This window comes from Parasteatoda tepidariorum, chromosome 2 (assembly GCF_982258835.1).
Source record: "Parasteatoda tepidariorum strain Cologne lab strain chromosome 2, Ptep-v5.0, whole genome shotgun sequence".
NCBI classification, from domain to species: Eukaryota; Metazoa; Arthropoda; class Arachnida; order Araneae; family Theridiidae; genus Parasteatoda; species Parasteatoda tepidariorum.
This window is the reverse complement of record NC_141756.1, coordinates 1,488,931-1,508,800: the sequence shown is the minus strand read 5'-3', so window position 1 is coordinate 1,508,800 and position 19,870 is coordinate 1,488,931. Positions and strand designations below refer to the sequence as shown.

General features: G+C 28.7%; 1 long non-coding RNA gene across 1 annotated transcript; it reads left to right on the top strand.

Annotated features, from left to right (window-relative positions):
* LOC147814375 (uncharacterized) lies at positions 1-16,408 on the top strand. Its single transcript, XR_015431222.1, has 2 exons — positions 1-336; positions 14,209-16,408. It is a non-coding gene; the product is annotated as an uncharacterized LOC147814375 (long non-coding RNA).
* The last annotated feature ends 3,462 nt before the right edge of the window (positions 16,409-19,870 follow it).

Here is a 19,870-nt window from a genome sequence, read left to right as displayed (position 1 = left end):
AGTGTGCTATAGTTTTGTCGCAGGCAGTAGTAATCCATATTATTAATGCTTACCTTCTTTTTTTACATGTATTGATAATTAAAATTGATATCTAAACTAAACGAATGGTTTTATCGAAACAATAACTAATTATCCAAAACTATAAAAGTTTTAATAATGACACTGTTCAATACTGTTATAATATTCAATACTGTTTACAGTTTGCAAAGATAGCTGAAACTGAATATGATATTTGCATTTGTAGCGTCAATGCTCGTCACACGTGACATTTGGACAAGCGCACATGTGTATATGACTTAAAAACCAGAAGTGCAGAGTTCGTGTCACTGCGTGCTGGTACGTAAATACTTGTTTCACCCGAATAAATATACGTTTATTAATTTATGTTCTATAAAGAAACTTATATTAAGTCAATTATAAAAAAAATCCTAAATTTTACATACTTAATTAGGTATGTGTGATTTGCGTATTAAGAACTGTTTTTTCTTCGACCCCCAATCGAGCCTTCCGATTCGGATCGACCCCCGCTTTTGTTAAATAGACCCCTGGGGGTCTATATAGACCACTTTGGCGACCTCTGCTCTAAATACTCACATTTTTCGCAATAAACAGTTTTTCAATCATTAAAAAATAAATTTTTTTCTTTATCTTTTCTTAAAGAAAAAAATTTAAAAAAAAAACTGTCCTTTTTTCTAAAAATTTTTAGTTACTTGCCCCTCTGAAGGTACCTTTTAATTTTAGAAAATAAGATATAGCGAAAAAAATCGATTCGTTTCACAAAACAGTTCTTTTAATGTTAAAAGATATAAAACCGCTCAAATGAATCATTTAAACAGTTCAGTGAATCGAATGCAATGTTAAAGTATAGGAAAACGACTCAACTCTTTGAGCCGATATCAATGTTAAGAGATACGAAACGACTCAAATGAATCGTTTGGAAGTTCAATTCAACTCTTTGAGCCGATTTCAATGCTAAGGGATAGGAAACAGTTCAAAAGAATCGATTCATTTCGCTTTATGATTCTTTTAATGCTAAGAGATAGGCAAACAGTTCATTGAGTCGTTTATTCGACTCTCGATTCTTTTTCTATCATTCGGTTCATTTTTAACCAATCAGAGGATCGTTCATTCGATTCTCGACTCTTTTTGTCTCATTCAACTCATTTTCAACCAATCGAAGATTTGCATTCATACGTAAGTTCATTACCCAATCAGCGCAACGTTTTCATTTTCTTTTGCTCTCGCTCCTTGGCATAGAATAAACGAGAACACAAAACTCTGCTTTCTTTCATATTTACTGAAATTTATAAATTGAAAATAAACCAGAATATCAAAAAATTTGCTCTTTAATATTAAAGGACTGAAAGTAATCATCTTTACAGCTTTAATATCTTTTTTATTTGAAAGGAACAACCGAAACTGTAGAAGACAGCTTTTCAGTTGTTGCCATTTTTAAACTGTTGTTTATCAATAGAATTTATTAATTTCGTAGATGGAAAAAAAAAGAGAGTGGTGCACACTTTTCACTGCATCAGAGTGCAGTCCCTTTTGCATTGATAGCATTTTCAATTCCCTTCATCCTTCGAATGAGTCCATTTTATTAATCACCTCTGGAAACCGGTTGTGCGCTAACGTTGACATCGGGGCCAATCTCATTGGATGCGATTTTTTCGCCCGCGAAAAACCTCACGCATGCAAGTACCTTATTGCCAAGTTGCTATCATGTAAATATTTACAACCAATCAAATTGTCATTCACATGATACTCGAGTGAGAATGAGTCTATTCGACTGCGTTTGGATTTTAGCAAGCTCCAATTGTATCAACGAAATGCTATATCAAATGCATATGCGGATGTTTAGAACTCTGAATAAGCTTATAAAGTGTAGAGTACAAAATATTGTCAAAAAAAAAAAAAAAAAAAAAAGGAATCGGTTCTTTTTCAAAAACGAACTTGATGAATCGATTCACAAAAAAGAATTGATTGAAATATCGATTCGTTCGTTTTTCGCACATCTCTATTCTGGAGACGTCTTTAGTGTAGCATTGTAACGTTCCTGCTTTATTGCGGCTTATTAAATTTGATAAAGAAAAATGTTTGATATTCTTTCTTATGCAAGTGAAAACAAAATGGTATCTCTTTTTTTAAGAGAAGGAACATACAAAACACATCGGAAAAATATTTGTAAATAAACAGAAAAAAATATGTATATTCTTATAAGAGTTAAAACCTAATGCCCAAGAAATAGTTTTACTAAATTATATGATATAACATGAAAAGTCCATTTAAACTTAACATTCCATAGTTTTAAGAATCGAATTACTTCAAAAATTAAAATGAACAAAAAGTAGGACATAAAGCCTCATAATTTTGTATAATTTAATTTCGTAAACAAAGTTTTTTGACAACAATTTATATCAAAAAATTTTAAGTTTCAATAAAAATCATTATTTAGAAACTAAAAAAACGTAAAATAAAGAATGCTTATGAAAAAAAAAAACGCCATTTTTAGCTTCACGAAAATGCAACTTTGGGATTTGCCAAAAACAAAACAAGATGCAATTTTATTTTTTCAGGAGCGAATTATTTTATCGAAAAAACGAAAATGTACCAATTCCCATGACATGAAACTTTATCTTAGTAAACGTACGTTTTGGAAATGATCTTTCATTTGGAATCTTATTTATTAGAGTTCATACTTAACCGGACTGGCGATGACATTTTTTTCATATGGCGACAGCAATGGTGAAAGAAAATATAGATTGTTTTGAACTCTATTTCGGCCCATTTTCCACCGAAATCCGATTGACTACTTTGATTTTTAATTAAAGTGTTTTATTTTATGATTTGTCTAAAAAATTCTAGGTATAGATTGGCGGCACTTAAAAACTGCCAAATCTGTAACGGCGGTGGCGTTAATACATTAATACCGAATTTTTATTACATACTTTTCAGAATCATATTACTTCAAACATTAGAATATGCAAGATATATACATAAACACATAATGTTATACCATTTAATTTTTCAAAAAAAGTATTTTGACGACAATTTTTATCAAAAAATTATAAGCTAAAAAACGTAAAATAAGGAATTCGTAGAAAAAAAAAACGATTTTAAAAATTCCTCATATTGAAATAAAAACTTTCACATTGTTTCTCTTTTTTTTTTTATTTATTTTTATAGTTCTTAATCAGACGTAAAAAACCATTCTGTAGAGAACGATCATCAAACAAGAAAAAAAATTACTTAACAAGCAAATTTTTTTATTATTAAAATCATAACACTCACTTGATTTATAAATTCGGAGAATTCCAAATGATATGTTCTTCGTTTGAAAATTTTATTTTCAAATAATATATGCATAGATTCAGTGGTGTAGCGAGCTTAACTCGCGCCCGGGGCACAATACCTTTTTAGCGCCCCTCCCCCATTCGAAAACCATACAATATAATATGTAAAATATACTCGCAAATTAATAAATAAATAGATAAAGTAAAATAAATAAAGTCATAGGCTCAAGCTAGGCTTTAAATTTGAGACAAAAAATGTAGTTGAGAAAGCAAGACTAGATTTTGAAATGTATATGGTCATCTAGAATTAGTTCAAAACATACCTATTATTTATTTTTCATATTTATAAAGAAATATTTTAAGAACACGCAGTTTTAAAACAATAAAAAAGTAAATATTTATTATCTCTAAGGAGATACATATATTTAAATGATTATAATACATTAATGAAACTAATTACTATGTATAAATTTTCCTTGCTTTTGATGAAGCAAATTTATCAATAATATCATCTAAGCTGATAATTTCAAATTTTTCTCTTTCCACACTTAAAAATGCTAGGTCACTTAGGTGATCTTGTCCCATCGTTGATCGTAGATATGTCAAAATTAATTTTAATTTGCTGAATGGACGTTCGCAGGTAGCAATTGATACTGAGATAGTCAGGAGTATTTGAAGTGCCACTCTCAGGTTTGGAAAATCATCTTCTCCATACGAGATTATAAAAGTAAGAGATTCTAATGGAGTTTTAGGTTCGATTTTTTTTCTACTGCGGAGTAACATTTTGCAGTCACATATTTCGATAACGAGTTCTATTCCATTGAAATCTGTATCATAAAATTCACCCAAATTTTTAAAAAAATTTTCCAAGGTCGTTATCAACATGATCCTTGTTTAATAAATTTTCAACGTCTAGTAGAAATGCAAATTTGAAATTAAGGTCACTTAATCGTGTACATATTTCTTGTTGGAGACGATCAAGAACGCTTTCCATAACGCGAGAAATTTCACTTTCTGCAGAAATACCAACATCTCTAGCCAATTCTCCGGTCATTTTGCGGCGTTTTCTTACACGTATTGTTGTATCAATATTCCATTTTTCTCAAAGAGACTTCGCTTTTTCTAATGCCTCTTCACAGAGCTTGTTCCGAATTTCGGCTAGTTCAGTAGTTAATGATTCAAGATCATGGAACGCTTCTCTAAAATTCATTCTAGGATTTTGTAATCTGAGCTGCGCACGATCAATCCTTCTTAAGATTTCACACCAGAAATGAACTTAAGTTATGAAACTAAAAGTTAGTATATTTTGCAACAGAATTGTAACTTCACTTCTGGTGTCAGTTATAGTGGTAGTGTCCTCTGCTAATTTTTCTAATAGTTCTACTATATTCTCTAGCCCATCGATGATAACGCTATTCTGGAGCTCCATCGTAACGTTGAACGTGAGAAAAATAGATATATGTTTTCAATTATTCCAAAACATGTCACAACGATTGGATCTTGTTTAGCTGCAGTAACTCCTACTGAATTCAATGAATGGTTATCACAATTTACAAATAATGCTTTATGATTTTTTCCCCATTGTTCTTTGTTGAACGTCAGATGTGTGACCTGCCATCTCGGCAGCATTATCGTAACATAGTGATCTGCAGTTTGTTAATGAAATTTCTAACTAACTAACTCAGTGGCGCGACAGCCCATTAAGAGGGCCAAGGCCGACTGTGCCCATCTCAGTTTTCTTGACCTTTGGGCTCTGGGGTGCAGGAGCATATGTTCCGGTCAGGTGGTCAGCCGAACGCGGAACCCCCAGTGTTAGTTCCCAAGCATGCTTGGTACTCATTTTATCGACCCACTGAAGGGATGAAAGGCTGAGTCGGCCTTGCCCGGCCCAAGGATCGAACCAAGGACCTGTGGCACGACAGCGCGAAGCGCTACCGCTCAGCCACCGGGCGTCGAATTTCATCGGAATTAAATTTTTCTAAAATTGTATTTTCGATCGAGGCTGTATCTTCATCGTGTATTTCAATAATACCCAAAGAAGATTCTTTGATGGAAACTTTTTTTATGGATAAAATCAACATCTACATACCTTAAATCAAACGAAAGTCCATAATATTTATTTCTTTTGATATCGTTTATTAGTTGATTTCGAATTGTAGATGCCAGAAGATGAATAAATTCGTTTTGAATCTGTGGTGACAAATATGAGACAGTTTTTGGAGTTCCTGTGGCATGATTAAGATGATTTGCTAGTAGCAGATCAAACTGAGCTGCAAATCTAAATAAAGATAATAGGTTTCCTGCATTTGTACCATCTTGAAGTGCTAGTTTTTCAACATGGCCACGTAGAGGAAGATTTTGTATAATTAAGTACCTCAAGCAAGCTAATATTCCTTTAAATATATTTCGCTACCGTTCTTTTTCGGACTGAATGTTCGCTTCTAATGATACATCATTTCCCGTTCTACTTATTAATCTTGGTTCTGTTTCTTTCCAAGCCGTAAGTGATTTTCAGTGAATTAGACTTCTTTCATGGCTAATCAATTCATCTTTTTTCTTCCATTTATTAAAACCAGCAGATGTTACGAAAGATGATTGTATAGCTGATATTGATGTAATAAACAGTAAGCAACAAAAGCAGTACGCTGCAGTATTTTTTGATGAATATAATAACCAGGATTCGGTTAACTTCAGTTCCTTCTTCTTCATTACCGTCCCGTCGAGAAAACCAAGATTTTGGCATTAGACGATTAGTTGACCGTGACTGTACAGTCCGCAAAAAAAAAAAAAAAAAAACGAATCACCCTGAATAACTTTCGTTCTAATGATCGGATTTTAACGAACTAAGTGTCAATCTTAATGGTTCCTGGGGGTGACCTCAAATATGCTAATTAATCAGTGCTAACTATTAATTAAGTTACGAAATCAGACACAAAAACGTACTTTCTCTGAATAAACATATAATTTTTTTTGCATATTTGGATTCCTTATCTTCAAAATATAGGGGGTAGCCGCAATCTGGGAAATGTGGTCCCCATAGTTTGGTCAAGAGAGCGATTCAAAGTTCGCACTCCGTAATGTTAATTTCGCTTTTTGCGTTTTCAGTCATATTTTCAAAACTAATGAAGCAATTCAAAAAAAAATTGGACCCACTCATAAAACTCATTTACCCAAAGATAATTTCATGCAAAAAATAATTTTTAATAATTATTTATTATTTTTTATTATTTAATTAAAGTGAGGATGAAAAAATATTGAATTATAAGGTATGAATTTTTTATACCATATTAATCTACATATTTTTCAATTGAAAAATCTAAAGTTTCAACTGTTTTTATTTATTAGAAGCTGAGAAAAATTAAAATTAATTATTTATAAAAAAATAATTTGGCGACAATAAAGAAATAACTGATAGGGGCGATTAATATTAAAATGTGATAAACTTGGGAGGAACTTGACTTCGCGCGCGTAGCGTAAAATTTCATTCATATTTTTTTCGCTAATAATCGTTTGCTAATCTTTTTATTTTTATTTCTTTCGCACTATAAAATACGATGTTTCTTTTTTAGTCATTTAATAATTTATTTCCAATTTAGTAAAGAATTTTGAATAAAAAACACTTTATTCAACAAATGTCTAGTTTTAAAAAAGCGTGCTTCTGATAGAATACACCAGATTGTGCTTATTTAATGTGATTATTTTTTATTTTTCTTATTTTGTTTTTCAATAACTGATACAATTTCAATAATATACATACGTATGCAGAGATTTGGAATAATATATTTATCAATTTCTTGAATATGTATTTTATAAATATTAATAAAAATACATAGTCAACATTTTTAAACATCTCTCACAACATCGCAAATTTCTCAACATCTTATAGGGTAAACTAAACAATGAAGGAACACTTAAGCTTAGCTTGCCTTTAAAAAAAATTCATAAAAATTTCGAAATTTGTAGTTTTAGCTAAATGATGGTGTCGACATATTTGTTATTAAATGCAAATTATGTAAAAAAAAGTTAGATAACTTACATAATATTGTTTTAAGCTTTTGGTGGTTTAAATAAAAAGTACTAGTAAGATGACCAAGTGAAGGAACAGTTCTTGCCAGTGAATAAACACTAAATTTTCCAGTGAATGAACACTTAATTTTGAGAATGTTTGATGCTCGTTAGGAATCCATAGGCCACACAAATGTCTAAAAACAAGATTTTTCTTGGAATTACGACATATAACCATAGTTAATGTGGAAAATATTACTTTTTTTTCAGTCATGGAATGGAAAGTAAAATATGTTTGAATACATAATTTAAAAAAAATTTTTTTCATTTTTTTCTCACAGTTTAATAGTCCGTTCTAAATTATGAATGTTTATCATTGTGTAATCCGATAATGCTTTTATTATTATTATAATTCGATCATTTTTTTGTTTACTCTTTTCCCCATATTTTTTAAGCTTTTTTTTTTTAAATCTTTCTAAGTATTTTTTTTTCTCTTCGTCATGAGTAATTTATTTCTTTTTCTTTTGATTTAACCTTCCTCTTTTTTCCAAATTTTGGGCCAATGTAAATGTATCTCCGAAATTTCTTTTGATTTTCCAGTTCCATTTCCAGAATTCCTCACTGGATAATAAATGAGAAAAAGGAGTTTCGAAGTTTGAGTAAAACCCATCTCTCAATGACTTATATCTAGTAGTTACTTATAAAACCAATTGTTTTTGCAACTAACAATGCCTCAAGAGGACTTATAGTTTTCAAGATACTTTCATTATTAATGTTAGTTGTCTCAGCTTCAGAGCCAAAATTTGATTATACAATTGTTCTTTTTGAAATAAATTCTTCAATATTGAAAAAAGCACAGGCTATTGGATATTTGGGAGATTAAACTTTTCTGTCAATATTCCTTTAAAAATTTGCAACATAACTTGTGAGATTTCCTTCTCAAGCTTCTGAAGAAATAGCGCATCGTTACTCTCAAAGCATGTGTTTTGTTGATAAGTTGTCTTGCTCATTAACTCTTGGTGTCTGTTTTGCATGCATTTGTTACAGTCAACGTTTTCTACATCGAATGGAAAAATATCGCATTTTATAAAAGCATTTTAACTTCATCAGTTGATGCCTCAAATCTTATTTAAAAATGGATGTAAAATTTTCTAGACATATTGTTTTACAATTCTTTTGTTTTCAAGATCTAACGAGAGATTTCCATGAATTAGGTAGAAAACTAAACCAGAAAAATTGTTTTGAGGAACAAAACTTGCTCAGTATCAAATTGATATGAGATTTATACCTATCCAGAAGAAGCAAAATATGGAATTTGATTGCATTTTTAATTAGCTATGGGTAGAAACATTTGCAATACATTTGTAAAATGTTGCTGCGGTCATCGTTTCATCTCATGAATAGCTTTTTCCAATGAAATATGTAGCAGGGACTGATTCTGTAATATCTCAACGAATTCTTCTGTAAGGAAAAACTACCAATGGAGGTACTTTTTCTTTCCTAGGAACTTTAAAATATAAATCCTTATAATTTTTAAGGCAGAAGATTTTTCCCGTTTAAGGGCAGTATTCAACTCTTGTTTCATTCGCATTGTAAATGCAATCACTTTATAAAAGGAAGACTTCCCTCCTAAAGATTCTTCTGAAGTTCTTAAAACCAGTATTTCGAATATTATTCTCTAAGGGAAGTTTTGCCTTTTGAAATTATCTTCGCATTGCACTGAGTTATCGGTGGATGTCGCCTTAAAAAAAACTTCATCCATTTTTCACCTAGATAATTGTCTTTAAATGGATTTTTCCTACCAGTTCCCGTTAGGACATTAAAGACGGCAATAAGATAATAATTTAGTTAATTATTCGCACAAAATCCTGCCAGGAAATTTTCCATTCAAGCTTCTATTATTATATTTAGTTAATAAACATAGTTTATTAAGGTGTCTAAGGTATGATGTAATAACTAATCACTACATTTATAAAGATAAATAATAAATTAATTATTATTATAATTCTTTAAATAAATTTAGCAATTAAATTTGCATATTTAAATGAAATTGTTATAGGAACTATTCATACAACATTTAACTGAATTTTAGGAGTCCTCTATGTCGCTGAACTACTAATTATCCATGTAAAATCATATTTCACACATACTATTCATTCACTGGGAAATCTATTCTCAGTGAAGGAACATGCCTGTTCCTTCACTGGTTAGAAGTTTTTTATTTTTTTATTTTTAACATAATTTTGATTTATAATATGACAAAAGGTACAAGAAAATTAAAATTTTCTTTTATTTTCATTAACTTGAAAAAATCCCAGTAAAGGAACACTTGTTTATTCATTGGTTTTTCATCGTTCGGTAATCCAGTTAATAAACACCCCCTAATCTCAGTACTTGCTTATGTTATGATGCTTAAAATAAATAAAACGTAACTTCAATGACCATATTTTGAATTCTTTTTTTCACAATGAGAAAAAAAGCATTATTATATGCAATTAATTGTAGTTTAAACGGATAACAACAAACACTGACCTTATAATTTTGTCAAAGAAACAAGGCGTTGAACAGATACTAACAAATTCAAAACTTTTTCCAGAGAAGACTCAAAGACCAGGTAACTAAATGCATTGTTAGATGACTTCCTATTGTTAGGTAGTAAGCTACTGTTACCAATCAATCTAAATTGAAACGTTTAAAATCTTATTTCTAAGAAATATCTATGAAATGCTCCTTCATTTGTTGGTTTACCCTATATCATCCTAATCTTAAAAGAAATTTCCGGAAGTGTATCGCAGAACTATTTTACCAACTATTTAATTAAATTTTAACATTTTAAAAATCTTATTCTTTACCATTTTACGTTTATTATTTCTTCATTAATATACTAATAAATGTTTTTAGAACTTTAATTTAGATTTTCCTTAATTTAGGTTTCCTTTTTAAATTATAGTCAAGTTTTTTTTAAAGAATTATTGTCTGCTAGCTAAGAATAATACCTTGTTAAGAAATTAAAAACATTCAGCTGTTTAATATTATTTAAGGCAAAACAGCTGATTATTTACTTAGCATACTATTTTTTTTGAAAAAAGAATATAAATTATTGATTGTCTTTTTTTTTTTGTTTCTTGTGACTTCAACTTAGATTATCTAAAATAGTGTTGATGTTTTATAAGTCACTACAAAGAGGATAAAGATACCGAACAGCTGTGGAATACGTAGCCAATTTTTTTAGTGTCTTAAAATATCTCAGTATCTTAAATGTCGTCCTACTATCTTGGTTGTGAAATTAAATTTTTAATTATCTGACCACGTGTGATTCACTAATTATTTCATTACATCTTTTACTCTTTATGATACCAAGTAGATTTTTTTTCTGATAATATACTAAACTATTTTGTTTAATTTTTTACTTTAGCATGATTTCCAAGATATTATTGTAGTATAATTTATTATCAGGAAAATGCCTTATTATTTTAAGCAGGAAATACTAAAAATTGAAATTTGTAAGGATTCCGAAGCTGTGCCAATTTTAGAGTCATCTGATTTTTAAAAAAAGTGCTATAAAAAATACACAATTTCCGAACTTATTTTAATAAAAAAAAATTTAAAAAAAAAACGTGGCAAGTAGGCTAACATACTTTTTACAGAAACTGTGAAAACTAATTTTTCCTATATTTCGTCAAAAGAGGATAAGAATGATGTTGCTCCAAGGGACCTACTCAATAATTTTTCTATTTCCAGAATGAAATCTGTTTGATCGAAACATATTATTCCTTGAAAATTAAAACGAGGGAAAAATTAACTTTTATTATTTATCTAAGCTTATTCCATTTATTTAATGATAGCGGTATTAAGGTTAAGGATATGCGTTGGAAGCTCCGTTTATTATTATACTATAAATGCATTAAATCATGTAGCTTGAATAATTTATTTTAAGTAAATTATTTAATAATTTTAAGCAAATAAGGGTGTAAAATTAAACTCGATCGAAATACTCCGAAAGTATACCCTGAAATATATGTAGAATAAACTTTGGAATCGATATATAAAAAATACCTTTTCAAACAACTTCGAGTAGGACGGAAACGCTAACTTGTTTAAAAAAGTTGTCCTTGTAACTATTTAATTTCGATTCCTGGTATTAGGGGACATTCCATTTTCACATTCGACTTTTGAAATTTCAATTGCAAACGGAATTTTTTTATGACCTTAAATTAAAATGTTAAGGCTTGCAGCAAAAAAAAAATTTTTTTTTTTTTTTTACTGCATTGATTTTTTTACAAAGTAGTGAATTATTATTTTTTCAATCTAAGAACCTGTGCCTATAACATGTGTAAAACTTATTTTAATATCGAGTGAAATAATTTAATATGTTGTGTCACTAAATGGATAATCCCAAGAAACTGAATCGAAAATATAAAAACTTCATTGATTTAAAAAAATAATAGATGATAATAAAAATAGACATGTTTTGAGCGTCCAATAATAAAAGTCACAAGTTATCCAAGCCTGACAAGTCTTGAGAATGGGCGATTATATTTGAAATCTCGAAACATGTCGACTTATACTTCCCTCTTCATATGTTTTGAAGCCATTTGAGTTTTTATCGTCAATTATACTGCTTTACATTTGGATCTTGATCATTATTTTGATAAGGATTTTACTCTCGTTAAAGTAAACATATGCATTTTAATATTTTATCAGGATTCATGTGGTCTTTAAAAACGTAAGAACATCAATATTGTAAAAGTTATATTTAACTTAAAAATTAACATTTTGACACCAGATATTTTGAGTTAATGAAATTAAATATTTTATCTTTTAAGTTTTTGTGCCCCCATTTCAGTATCTTAAGGATCTTACGAGCTCTGTTTAAAAAGAGAGCATCAGATATATATAAGAAAACAAAAATAACCATAGTAGCAGTATTTGGTGGTAAATGTAGCTTATCGTAAATGAAGAATATGCTGTGCGACATTTTATGGTAAATTTGCGAACGTATAAGTTTCAGAATGTATCGAAACATGAGGATGCTATTTGCTAATCATCTTTATCCAAAGAAAACGATGTAACCTAAATATCTAGTAGAATGAAGCGATTTTTTAAGCAATGAATTCTACAATATGCAACATATTATTTCAATATCTTATTCTTAAATATAACATATTTCAATCTTTTTAAAATGCCACTAAACATTCAGTAATTCCTTGAGTTATAGAAGAAAGAAATATCGTAAATTATAGAAAACCTTGTGAATGTGCGTTAGAATTATTATACAATCTACATTTTATTTTTCAAGCACTTTTTTTTTCTTCAAACTTTCTTGCCTAGAAGACTCGATTGAAGCTGTAAAAATGATTATCCCTAAAATTTTGTATATTGCTATAATAAGTTATGTTCATTTGATTTTGGTATAAAATCCTCGAATAAATATAGTAAAAACAGTGTAATCTAAATAATATCAGATAAAAAGTCATGTATTTAAATTCTAAAAACTATCATAAATAATTTATAAATCGATTCAAATTTACTTTTCAAAGGAGATTAAAATAATTTTTTTTTTGCTTTTTGGACAGAAATCCCCTAAAATTGTTTATTGCCAAGAAACTTCGAGATATTTTCTATTAACAATAAATTAAACCTCTCCGAGCAATCACTGAACATTATTCAATTTTTTTACTATCAAAGCTTGGTTGCGTAGCAACCTAGTAAAACTAAGCACTCCTCTTTTGAATTAGTCAATGGGTTATCTTAAAATATTTATTTGCGCAGGCGACTTTTTTTGGCGGTTCTCTGGACTATCGCCAAATATATAAACCTTTATTGCGGCCCAATTTACCACCCAATTTTTTTAAAATTTTGTCTACCCCCTAATTCAAGTGTCTAGATTCCAAATATGTAAAAAAAAAATATATGTTTATTCAGAGAAAGTACGTTTTTGTGTCTGATTTCGTAACTTAATTAATAGTTAGCACTAATTAATTAACATATTTGAGGTCATTAAGATTGACACTTAGTTCGTGAAAATCCGATCATTAGAACGAAAGTTATTCAGGGTGATTCGTTTTTTTTTTTGCGGACTGTACATGTAAGTACATTAGAGGGTTATTGTTACTGTTTTAAAATTACTAGCGTAAGCCACATTGCGTTTATAGAAATAAAAAAAATATAGTGTTCTGAAAGGAAGAATGTTTGTACTTTGTACACTGCAAATATTTATTGCAACATATTATTTAATCAGACAAATCAAGAAAGGAGATAATTTATGTAACCACACAGAGTAGATGCCATAAGGAAGTGCTGACAGATACAGGTCGAGTCAGCCCGGCCCGGCCAGTAGAAAAGACATGCCATTTCTATTATGAATATATTATTACAGTTTGATTTAGACTATTAGTGTTCCTTTTTTTACCTTTTTATTTACGAATTAATATTTATTATATTGCACTGGCACTAAATTTAAAATATATTTTCTAGAAATCAATTACAATAAAAATAAAAATTATCCAGCAATTTTTTGTTTTGCGGACCATTTGGCGCCCCTTTGTGAGTAGCGCCCGGGGCATGATGCCCCCCCCCCTTGCCCAACCCTCGCTACGCCACTGATAAGGAGTACTAATATATGAAGGTTGTATTTAGCTATATTAAGAAAAAGTGGTGATTAAAGTTAAGAGTATTTTAGATCTACACTTCATCTTTATATATTTCTAAATTTCCTATTAACTATCATAGGAATTGTATGCCTTGCATTCAAAATTGATAGATGAGGTTAATGTATTTAAAATAAATTAGTTAACTCTAAGAAAGAGTAACAACATATTGGGATTTTTTGTCACTGTGAGAAATTTATCTCTTTTGATGTTGTAATTTTTTAATACAAGTATTGTTTACGTTACTTTTTTTTCTCTAGTGGTTCATGATTCATATATAGGAATGACTGGAAGCATGTCTGTGTACCACATACAGTTGGCTGATCGTGGAGAAGATAAACTTGGTGAAACAATAGCTAGAAAACTGCCTATTTAGATAGTTTATTAAACTTTCTATATAAATGTTTTTAAAATGGTTTTTTTTTTTATTGTTTTTTCCAAGTTCAGTATAACAGCTAAAGCTCACTTGCAAACTTCACTAGATGTTAATTACTTTCTAGGGTAAGTCATTCATTAACATTTTCAAGTACTTATAAGTTTAAGAATGTTCTAAAAAACTTATTACTACATTAGCTATATTATGTACCTCTTACTGCAATTAATATTGCATTGATATGACATCAATAAAAGTTAAGTGACATTTTTACAGACTCCCGAAACTGGTAAGTTCCCATTTTTGGGTAAGACATTGCAGTTTTATCAAAATATTTTTAGTTTAATTTTGATCTTTAAAGATATGAAAGTTTTCTGTAATGCATATATGATCAACTTAACTTCTAGAAATTTTATAATATTTATATTGCCAATTATTTATAATTTGGCCTTTATATGGTTGATATGTAAATAAACATTTGGAGTTTTAATTATTCTCCCTTTAGTTGTGTGCATATAATCATATCATGAAATGTAATCCAAAGTTCTGATTCTCGTAATTATACAAAATTTAATCTGCAGTTTGGGAGTAATGTTAAGGTTATTGTTTCTAATTTATAAAAATTTAAGCATTGTTTTTAAAATTGTACATGATTAAATGATCAAGTTATTGATGATAATTTAAGTTCTTTAACTCTTGTAATGCACATTCCATGTATTGTTGTAAAATGAGTAAACATAACACATAAAATTTCAAGTATATTGTCAATTTTAACTGGAAAATATTGCACTTTTTCTATTTTGATAACTAGAAAAATCTCTAAAATTCCTTTTGTGTTAAATATGTAGTACATTCTGCGACAATTATCATAAAATTTACATTGTTTCGTAAAATCTATATCGGATTTTTTCCTATCCGTGTTGTCAGCTATGATTTCGCAATTTTTCAGAGAAGAGTTTCGACAATTTGAAATATAGTTATTAAGGTTTATACTTATGTATATGAAACATCTTTTTTTTTCGTATGCTGGAAATTTATTTAAAGAAGAAAATCTATGCAATGAAATTCTATAAACCACCTTAACTTTTAATATCTATCTATTTTTAAGTCTACTCTACTTGGTTAAGCAAACTAAAGTTGATAAATTTATTGTGTTATATTAGTTGTTATATGTTCTTGAAAGTTTAAAAAAAATTTCTGTTAATGCTTAAGCACATATTTATGTGTCTAAATATTTGAATCTTAAAATTATATTAAGCATTTTATGGCTTGTCTTTCTCAGATTAATATTACTGTCATGCTTAGTAGGTAAGCATGACAGTAATATTAATCCAATGTTCTGTATGACACAAAATTCTATAAAATGCAAAGACACATGTTTTAAATTTTTTTTAAGATATTGTTTTAATAAACTTTGAAAAAGTTACTATTAATCCTATAAGTAATATTTTAGAGTTGTGAACGCCTAATTAAAATTACTTGTAGGCTTTAATTGAATGGCAAATATTATTCTGAATTTTTTATTTTATTTTCAATTGCACATTATTTGTGAATATATATATACATATATATATATATATTTCTGTTTGAAAACCCAGACAAAATTTAATAATTTTTTCTTCTAAACTAGTTTCTTTAAGCATGTATAATATAACGTTAAAAATTAATAAAATAGATTTTCGTATAGAATTATTGGGTGAATTATGTTAAACTTCCATTTTTAAATTAGATATTTATTGTAAATGACAGTTTCTTGGATTGGGTAGATTTACATAATCAGTTTTTTTCTAGCCTGACAAGAGCTTACCAATCCTGGTACTATTTGAATGTAATGTTTGAAGAAGCTACCACTAAGTAATAATTTTTAAAACCGTTCTATCAAGGAAAGAATCCTTATGTGCAAAATTCTTATTTATATTTGTTATTTGTATCTAAAACTATTGTTTGTATGCTTATTAATACATTTATTTAAGAATATGCATTTAGGTGAAGTGTATTTAAGTTGTGATGTCTGTCTGCTGAAATTTCAGAAAAATGAAAAACTGTGCAACTATTTTATTAAGTAAAGTTTTAAATTGTTCATATAACCAGTAGTAATTTTGACTTCTTTAATTTATTATAGCTTCGTACTTAAAAATTTTTTATTGAAGTAAAAATTCATACCAAATGCACCTACAAGATGTTGATTACAGTATCTTTGTACAATAAATAAATAAAATTAGTAAAGATATTTGTTGTTTTTTTTTGTTGTAAATAATGCTTAAAATATTTAATTAAAAAAATCTGCTGAGATATGTTTTGAGTTATCACTTTTGAAATTTGAAAACAGTGTGTAAATATCAATTTGCGATATCTACCAACTTAAAATTCTACACTTTTAAATTTTATTGCAATTTTTCAGATAAACTTTCTGTCCTATCTTCCTTAATATTAGTGCATTTTTTAAACGTTTGATCTTCAGGTAATGAAATAATTTGGGAAATTCTATACAAAATGCAATCAGATCCATTAAAATGGAACAATTGCTCAGCAATAACTCTACTTGGAACAATTTCTCTCCTTCTGAGCAATTAACATCTAGAACACTTTTCAGAAGAATACAAAATACATATTAAAAAAAAGCATAATATACTCAGAAAATAAAGGTTTTACTTTTTTTTAAAGTACATTTCAATAAAATTATTTTTTCTCTTGTGAAATAATATGGATGTGGAATTTTTTAAAATAGCCTAGAAATAAATGAGATATTTTAAGTATTTTGTATGCAATTTTTCTTTTTAATTTATTAAAAGTAATTAAATCTGACGCTCTGAAATAGATTTGGGAAACCTTTATAAGTTCAGACCATATACATAACCATTTGAGTGTAAAAGGGGTTAAACTTTAAATCTTGTTTTTAATTTATAATTTTAGAATTGTTTTCAAAAATAAAGACAGAATTAACATTAGCGGTCGCAGATTAATTTTCAAACAAGGAAGAAAATAAGCTTCTTGAATGATGAATCATCATTGAGGAAAGCAGGATTAAATTTAAACCTGATATATTTCAAACATTTGCCTTTCACATCCTCCCGGTTTTCTTTAGCAATCTACCAGGTTTTATTGTTTTAAAATTACAAATGAATGATTTTTCTGATTTTCATAACATTTCTGCGTTAGTTTCGTTGAACTTTACTTAGCAACACATGTATGTGTTTTCATTTAATTTTGCGCATCCTAAAAAAGTATATTAAAAACTGTGCTAACGGAGCTTCTTATATATGAGCTTATCAAAATATATGATAGCATATATATAAAAACTTTAGCTCTAATAATTAAGTAAGAATACAAAGAGTTTGAAAATTTTGTTAAATATTCTTCCCCAAACTTGTGAAACAAATAAATTTTCTAAAAATGTTACTATTCCGTTCTCACCTTTTACCTGATGGGTGTAGAAGATTCGCATCACAATGTATATTTGTAATTATTAGATTTAAGATATCAATAAAAACTAAAAAAATAATTATGGATCGCATTTTTCTATCATCCTTTGTATTTTGAAGCATTTTGCAATTTGATCCTCTCTAAATCCGCTGCTTCTCCAAATTATTTTATGGTCTAAAAAAGTATTTTGGAATATATTCGATGCAAATATGTCAAAAAATTTCACGCGACGTATAAAATTAACCAGTAAATAAATATAAAAAAGATATTTTGTTTCATATTAACTTTATTTCAACAATGGTTAAAAAATATAATATTAAATGCAGCGGGAACAATTTTTCAAAGAGACATTTTTTTTTAGAAACTAGCTAATTTTAGATAAATAATCTCTTTGCCGAGAACAATCAAAAAGTAAAAAAGCTAAATACAGTTTTTCTTTTTTTTTCCATTTTTTTTTCATAACTTATTTCCGAACAGTTTTAAGTAAATAAAGACATTTTATCACATACATTTATTATTTAACCGTGTAATTATTAGATATGGAATGTCCTTAAAAGCTAAAAGAATAAAATTGCATAATCTGCCACTTAATATTGTTATGCATTTGACGCAATCCGGTCTTATAAAGTCGAAACGAAATTTTTAAAAGCTATTTGATAATGAAATAAAATAGTTTTCAACACCAGCATTTGCTGAAATTTTAAAAAAAAAATCGTACGCCATATTTCACATTAATTAGTAGTAAAAGAAGGATACATCGCCTGAAATGGAAATTATTAGTTAAAAATTCTAAGAACATTCATCATAGTCTATCAAGTTTTATCAAGAAATTAATCCTTGAAACAAATCAGAATGTAAATTTTGAATTCGATAATGCTGTAAGTTATTTAAAATTGTAAACTTTTGATTTTAACAAAGGTGTCTTTAAAAATTATTTCTCTGTATTAATGGAAAATAAAGGTAATTAAAAGAAAATTTATCTTTCGTAAATAGCAACTAACTCCAATTATAAATTAAATAAATACAACACTTAAGAATGATGCATACATTTTGTAGTATTATTAAATTTAATCTTTTATTTTGCTAAATTACATATGAATTATAAAAATTTTCAATTCATAAAAATATCATTTTATGGATTTAAAGAAAGAATTTAAAAAAAAAAATCGAAAGTTTTGAAAAATTTTTGGGTTATGGCACATGCTTCCTTAGGTCCCTTCCGTGGTAATTAGTGATCCAAAGAAATCAGAAAATAAATTTCGAATTCCAAAACATCCTGCCAGTTTCGTAGATAATTTGAATACTATGAGACAAAATTTATTTATATTTCCGTGAATGAAAGAAATTGGTTAACTTCCACCGGTGAATGTGGACAATAACATAATCGCTTTGGTCTGAATTATATACTAGCTCTAGTTATGTGCAACTACCCGATATACATTTGCCCCATATCAATGTATTTTAAAGGTTCAGTGCCCGGTATGTCCTACATCGATGTTTCTTTAAGGTCAAGTGCCACTGCCCAATATGCATTAAATCGGTTCTCCGAACACTGATGTTTCACCCAATCTATCCCAAGATATTAAAATAGCGAATAAATAAAATAATATCAACGAATAAAGTAATATCTAATCGGATAAAACAAATATTTCGCACATTCACCAAAGCGACAATGTGATTGTTGACATTCACCGGTGAGAATCGACATTCTCTTGATCTCAGTCATTCACGGTAACAATTATGCTGTAAAATATTTGTGAGAAAGAAAAAATAGTTATGAAAAGTATATATATACAGGGTGTTCTAAAATTATCTTTACAACTTCAAAAATTCATAACTTCGAACATAAACAAGATATTTATATTCTGTCTTTTGCATGTATTACTGTAACTAATAAAGTTTTTTTTTTCAATAGGCTGAAAAGTTTTAAGTGAGGATGTGGACATCACAACAGAAAGCTCAATGCGTCTCATGGCCGTATTCGCTCCACATTTTCTGGACTTGCGCTGGGTCGTCCGGCTCCGCTTTTATGCAATACTGATCCGGTGCTCATGAAGCTTGTGTGCCATGCACGGATGGAGGGTCTGGATGGTGGGTCTCTTTGGAAATTTGTCCTGAAGTTCCGT